A 5,666-nucleotide genomic window follows, 5' to 3' on the forward strand; every position below is an offset into this window, starting at 1 on the left:
TGCTGTTTTTAGATAGAATGTCCTCAAATACCTATTCAGTCCAACTACTCTATTGTGTCATCTAAAACTTTAGTTGCCTTTTTGATTTTCTGTCTGGATAATCTTTCCACTGATGTCAGTGGGGGTGTTGAATTCCCCCACTATTATTATGTAACTGTTAACTTCTCCCTTTTTGTGTTTTTGTATTTGCTTTATATATATAAGTCCTCCACTATTAGGTGCATATATGTTATTGAGTATAATATCCTCTTCTTGTATCGATCCTTTTATCATCATATAATGCCCTTCTTTGTCTTTTGTTATAGACTTTGTTTTAGTCTATTTTATCTGAGATGAATATCGCTATCCCCAACTTCTTGTCATTTCTATTTGCATGAAATATCTTTTACCATTCTCTTACTTTTAGTCTGTGTGTGTCTTTAGTTCTGAAGTGAGTCTCTTGTAAGCAGTATAAGATCTACATGTTTTATTTCCCTTCCCCACATTTTGTGCTTTTGATGTCATATTTTACATCTTTTTATTTATCCCTTTACTATGTATTTTAGTTATAGTTGCTTTTACAATTTTTTTCTTTCATTCTTTGTACTAGCTTATTTAAGTGGTTAATCCTCAGCCTTTACTATATGTTATTCTTTACTAGTGGGATTTTTCTGTTCCTGTGGATTCTTTCTTCTTGTTAATGCCTTTTATTTTCCACTTAGAGAAGACCCTTTAACTTTTCTCTAAAGTAGGTTTAACATCGATTAACTCTTTTAGTTTTTGCTTGTCTGAGAAGTTTATCTCTCCTTTAGTTCTAAATGATAATTTTGCTGGGTAGAGTATCCTAGGTTGCAGGTTTTTCCCTTTTATTTTTATTTTTATTTAATTGCAACTTCAGGAAAAGTTCCTGCTTTATTATTCCAAATAAATTTTTGCATGTAAAATAAATGTCCAATAGTTCCTGGTATGTGGGAAGATAGTGTTTGTTAAAGTCACAATGAAGCCTTATTGACGGAAGCTTGGCTATATAAACAGTTTTCAGTTTCCAGTTAGTTAGCTCTTTATATAAACAGCACAAGTTGAGAAAAGGTTTAATCTCCAAACCTATTAGACTGGATGAAGTAAGATAAGTAATGGCCACCTTGCGACACTACAGGAGATCTCATTCCCATCGGAGGTCAAGGAGGCCCACCTTGGTAAGGGGGCACCATTGGCGGTCCCTGCCCATACGGCGGCATGGCACCAGGAAGATAACCTGGCATGCCTTGATGATGACCACCATACTGACCATGAGGTGGCATTGGGGGTCTCATTCCTTGTTGCTGTGGGATGCCTGGCTGTGGTGGCATCGTAGCTCCAATTGGTCCAATGGGTGGATTACCAATGGGAGCCTCTCCTGGTCAAGGAAGATTACGTTGATATTTAGGTAACTGTGCTCTTCTCTCTTCCAGCAATATATCGTCATCTGGATGGATCAACTTACTGGTTGCACTGGTCGTCGTAAGTGTAGCAGGCTTACTTGTTATTGAAGCTGCTGGTTTAGCTGCAGTGCTATTTGTTGTACTAGTGGTTGAAGCTGTAGACTGTGTATATGCAGGGAATGTAGGCTTTGGGGGTTCTGTAGTTGTTGCAGGGGTACTATTTAAGGGCTTGAAATCTGTACCAACACGTCCTTGAGCAGCTGGCTGAGCCTGTCCTGCACTGGGGAAAAGAGGCTTAGTAACTGGAGGCTGTGGAGCTGGAACTGTTGTTGTTCCTGCAGGTGGTCTGTTAAGAATACCTGGCACTGAAACAGCCTGTGCTTGAGTCATTGGGGAATTCCAGGACGTGGAACAGGAGGGGGCATACCTGGTGGCATACCAGGCATCAGAGGTGGTATTCCTGGTCCAGGTGGCAGCATTCCACCCATTGGCATCATTCCAGGTGGCATTCCTGGCATAACTGGTGGCATTCTTGGCATCAGAGGAGGAACACCTGGCATTAATGGAGGTATGCCTGGAGGCATTCCTGGTGCTTCTGGAACTGGTGGTAGTCCTGGTTGTGCCATTGGGGGGATATAACCTTGTTGAGGTTGAACAGGCTGTGGTTGAAATGAAGTTGAAGCTGCAGAGTCATCATCATCATATTCATCAGAATCCTCTGGTTGCTTCTTTTTTTGACTCTCTGCTTGTGTTTTCTGTTCAAGACGTCGTCTTCTTTCATCCATGTCTTTTTCTGGAATACCTGCCATACCATATATTTCCAACTCTATGTCTGTTCTCCCAGGTATTGCATTTGGTACTGCATCTATTGTCTCTTTATGCACCTGCATGCAATGAATAGCTAAGCCAGGTCCTGTATACAATTTCTTATGACATATATGACATTTAAGATGCTTTGCTTTTTGGTGCTGTATAAGGATCTTCTCATCATCAAAATCTCTATTACAATACCAGCACCATGGCTTCAGCTGCTGCTGCTTCTTGCGACCCATAACTGCGCTCTACCGACAAAAAAAAGGGAGGAGAAAACAAGCAAGAAAAACTAGCCGAAGAGTCGCTCACTCTTCCGACCCAACCTCCACCACCGTGTCCCACAGGAAAACCAGGTTTTTCCCTTTTAGCACTTTCAATAATGATGCCTGTCCCTTCCAGCCTGCAAAGTTTCTGCAGAAAAATCAGCTTATAGCCTGATGGGGGTTCCCTTATATATGACTCTTTGTTTTTCTCTTGCTGCCTTTAAATTCTCTGTATCTTTAACTTTTGTTATTTTAAGTATGATATGCCTTAGTGTGGATCTGTTTGGACTCATCTTGTTTGGGATCCTCTGTGCTTCCTGGATTGCATAGCTGTTTTCTTCCAAAGTTTTGTGAAATTTTCAGCCATATTTTCATCAGATATATTTTCAATCCCCTTCTCTCTCTCTTCACCTTCTGGGATCCCTGTAATGTAAATGTTGGTATACTTGTTGTTATTCCAGAGATCTCTTAAATTGTTCTCATTAAAAAAAAATTCCTTTTGCTGTTCTGATTGGATGATTTCCATTATTCTATCTTCTGGATCACTTATGCATTAATCTGTATCACCTTCTCTGGTATTAATCCTTTCTCGTGTATTTTTTATTTCAGTTATTGTATTCTTCAGTTCTGACTGATTAAAATTCCACTGTGTTCCTCTATTCTTTTTGCTAATTCAGTTAGCATTCTTATTACTAATGCTTTGAATTCTTTATCTGGTACATTATTTCTCATTATTTGTTTCAGGGGTTTTTCTCTCGCTTTTTCAAATGAGACCAATTTCTCTGTCTTCTTGTTTTGCTCAACTTTTTTGTCTCTAGCAAATTTGGTGAAACAGTTCCCTGTTTGAGATCTTGAAGGTGTGCCCTTATGTGGGAGCCTCCCTGTACAGTCTGTGTGTGTCCTGTGGCCTTGGTGGGAGAGTTGGATTTGATGTGAACATAAGCCATGTCTTTTCCTGTTTTGCTGGCAGCTATCATCTTGGTGGGAGGTGAGGTTGGAGAAGGGGGATCCAGGGCTTGAACTAGATGCGAGCTGGGGCTTCCCCTCTGCCCTCTGCTCAGTGGCCATCATCACCCTATCGGGGGCATGGGCCCATCCCTCGTTGCTGGAGCAGAAGCCCTGAGTGACAGGTCTAAACTTTCTCTGTTCTCTTTAAGTGTGTGATCTCCCCACTCCTAGCACCAGCAAACTTGCCCCATAGGGGAGAAGTGCTGGGGTAAGTGGGGCCCATGGAAGCACTTGGTGTGTGTTGGGGCATGGGCTGTGGTGCTCCAACCACATACAGAAGTCTGAGCTGCATGTGATGCACTGCCTGTGCAAGCGTCACTGCCTGGGCCAGCTGCCTATGCCCTGCTCCACTCAGGTGCTACTTTGGGTCTGAGTCTCCTTTGTCCCTCACAGCTGATCTCTCCCCTTTGCCTCTGCCACCCCTGCCCTGGTTTGGAGCTGCACTGCAGTGCAGGCAGGGCCCGTGTGGGCTCCTTGTATGTATTGAGGCACAGGCTGTGGCAGTTTGGCCACGGACAGAGTTTGGGCTACTTCTGATGCACTGCTTGTGCAAGCACCGGTAGTGGCTGCCCCAGCCCTGCTCAGATGCTGCTTCAGATTTGAGCTGCCTCTGTGTCACGTGGTCGAGTGCTTTTCCTCAGTCGTAGAGCTGTGATGTGAAGTAAACGGGCTGGAGCATTCCCTTGGCTCAGGTTAGGGCTCACGCTGGGGATGTCATGGGAAACCAGTCAGCCTCCTCAGCAGTTTCAATCTGTCCTCTTTGCCCTGTTTTGGGAGCAAAGCAACTCCTGTGTGCTCCTCATGAGTGGAGTCCGGGATTCCTACAGCCCTCCTGTTAGTCCCACTGACCCTCCAAGCGGCCAAGGGGACCAGCCTTCCCTGTGTTGGACCCCAGGACTGGGGTGCCCAATATGTGGCTGGAACCGCCCATTCCCTAGGGAGGATCTCCACCTGTGTAATTCCCCTTTTCCTCTGTGTCCCCTCACGGGGGCACAGGTCCTGACCTGACTGCTTCTCTTCTGTTCCTACTGATTGTGTGTGGATCCTTCTTACAACCTTGGTGTACAGAGTTTTTCTGCCAGTTTCATGTTAGTTTTCAGTGGGATCTGTTCCATATGCAGATGTATTTTTGATATGTTCCTATGGGGAGGTGAGTTCCACCTTTTCCTATTCTGCCATCTTCATCTCCTCTCTCTTCCAAGTTAAACATTTTAAGAAACAGAAACTGACTTAGGATGGATGAAGCCTAAAAACATTGACAAGTTTATTGTAAGTATATTGGGCAGCTAAAATCAATGGGAGAGCTGGAATACCAGGAGAAATGGCCAAAACCACATCTCAGACCTGGGTTGATGTGGAAAATTCTTCTCCCTTCACTACCTCTGCCAGGAAGCAACCACCTAAGCCCTTGGTTTTTGCTGCATTTAGCTCCTGAGACAAAGACCAGAATGCATGTATCGAGTGCTATAGCCAAAGATAATGCCTGGGCCTAACTGCAGGAAAGTCTAATAAGCAAGTGCCTGGCCACTCACTCTTTAAAGGGAGACAGCTTTTCCCATGTCAAATCAGACTCTGAAAGTGTGAAAACCCTAAATATCAAAAGACGTTTAGATGCTAATTTGTCAAAATGAAGGAAAATACCCATACAAGTAGAAAGTAAAGAAGTGATTGATATGAAAAGAAATAAAATAGTTGATTGGGAAAATGGGTATTGAGAGATGGCAAGAGGAGATCTGAAATTAGTTTGGGGAGTGTTTGTGCTAAGGGACTAGGAAGATACACATACTTCGGTGGCAAGAAAATCATGACCTTTGGAGCCAAAGAGAAGGGAATTTAAATCCTTGTCTTGATGCATATTAGCTGTGTGTCTTAGTCAAGTTAGTCCAGGAACCTCAGTAAATTGGAGATAATGATATTAGTATGAAGATCAAATAAAATATGTAAAGGTCTGTCATTTTGTCTACCATATGGTAGGTACTCAACAAACATTACCCACCCACCTATTCCCCCCAAAGCTTTAGGTTAAAAGCAATGAGGAAAGTCAGTACAAAGATTTCCATGTTGTTCTAGCATCTAATGTCCTGAATTCCTCAGGAGATGGTGGTTGGTAAAGGGAACAGTAAGAGAATAAAATGTAGAGGTAAGTTTTGTTACTGGTAAGGGATAGAATCTTTTCTGGAAC

General features: G+C 43.1%; 1 pseudogene; it reads right to left on the reverse strand.

Annotated features, from left to right (window-relative positions):
* Positions 1–1,114: 1,114 nt before the first annotated feature.
* Positions 1,115–2,529, reverse strand: LOC137767604 (BUB3-interacting and GLEBS motif-containing protein ZNF207 pseudogene; annotated as a pseudogene).
* Positions 2,530–5,666: the final 3,137 nt, after the last annotated feature.

Source organism: Eschrichtius robustus, chromosome 7 (genome assembly GCF_028021215.1).
Source record: "Eschrichtius robustus isolate mEscRob2 chromosome 7, mEscRob2.pri, whole genome shotgun sequence".
Classification (NCBI taxonomy): domain Eukaryota; kingdom Metazoa; phylum Chordata; class Mammalia; order Artiodactyla; family Eschrichtiidae; genus Eschrichtius; species Eschrichtius robustus.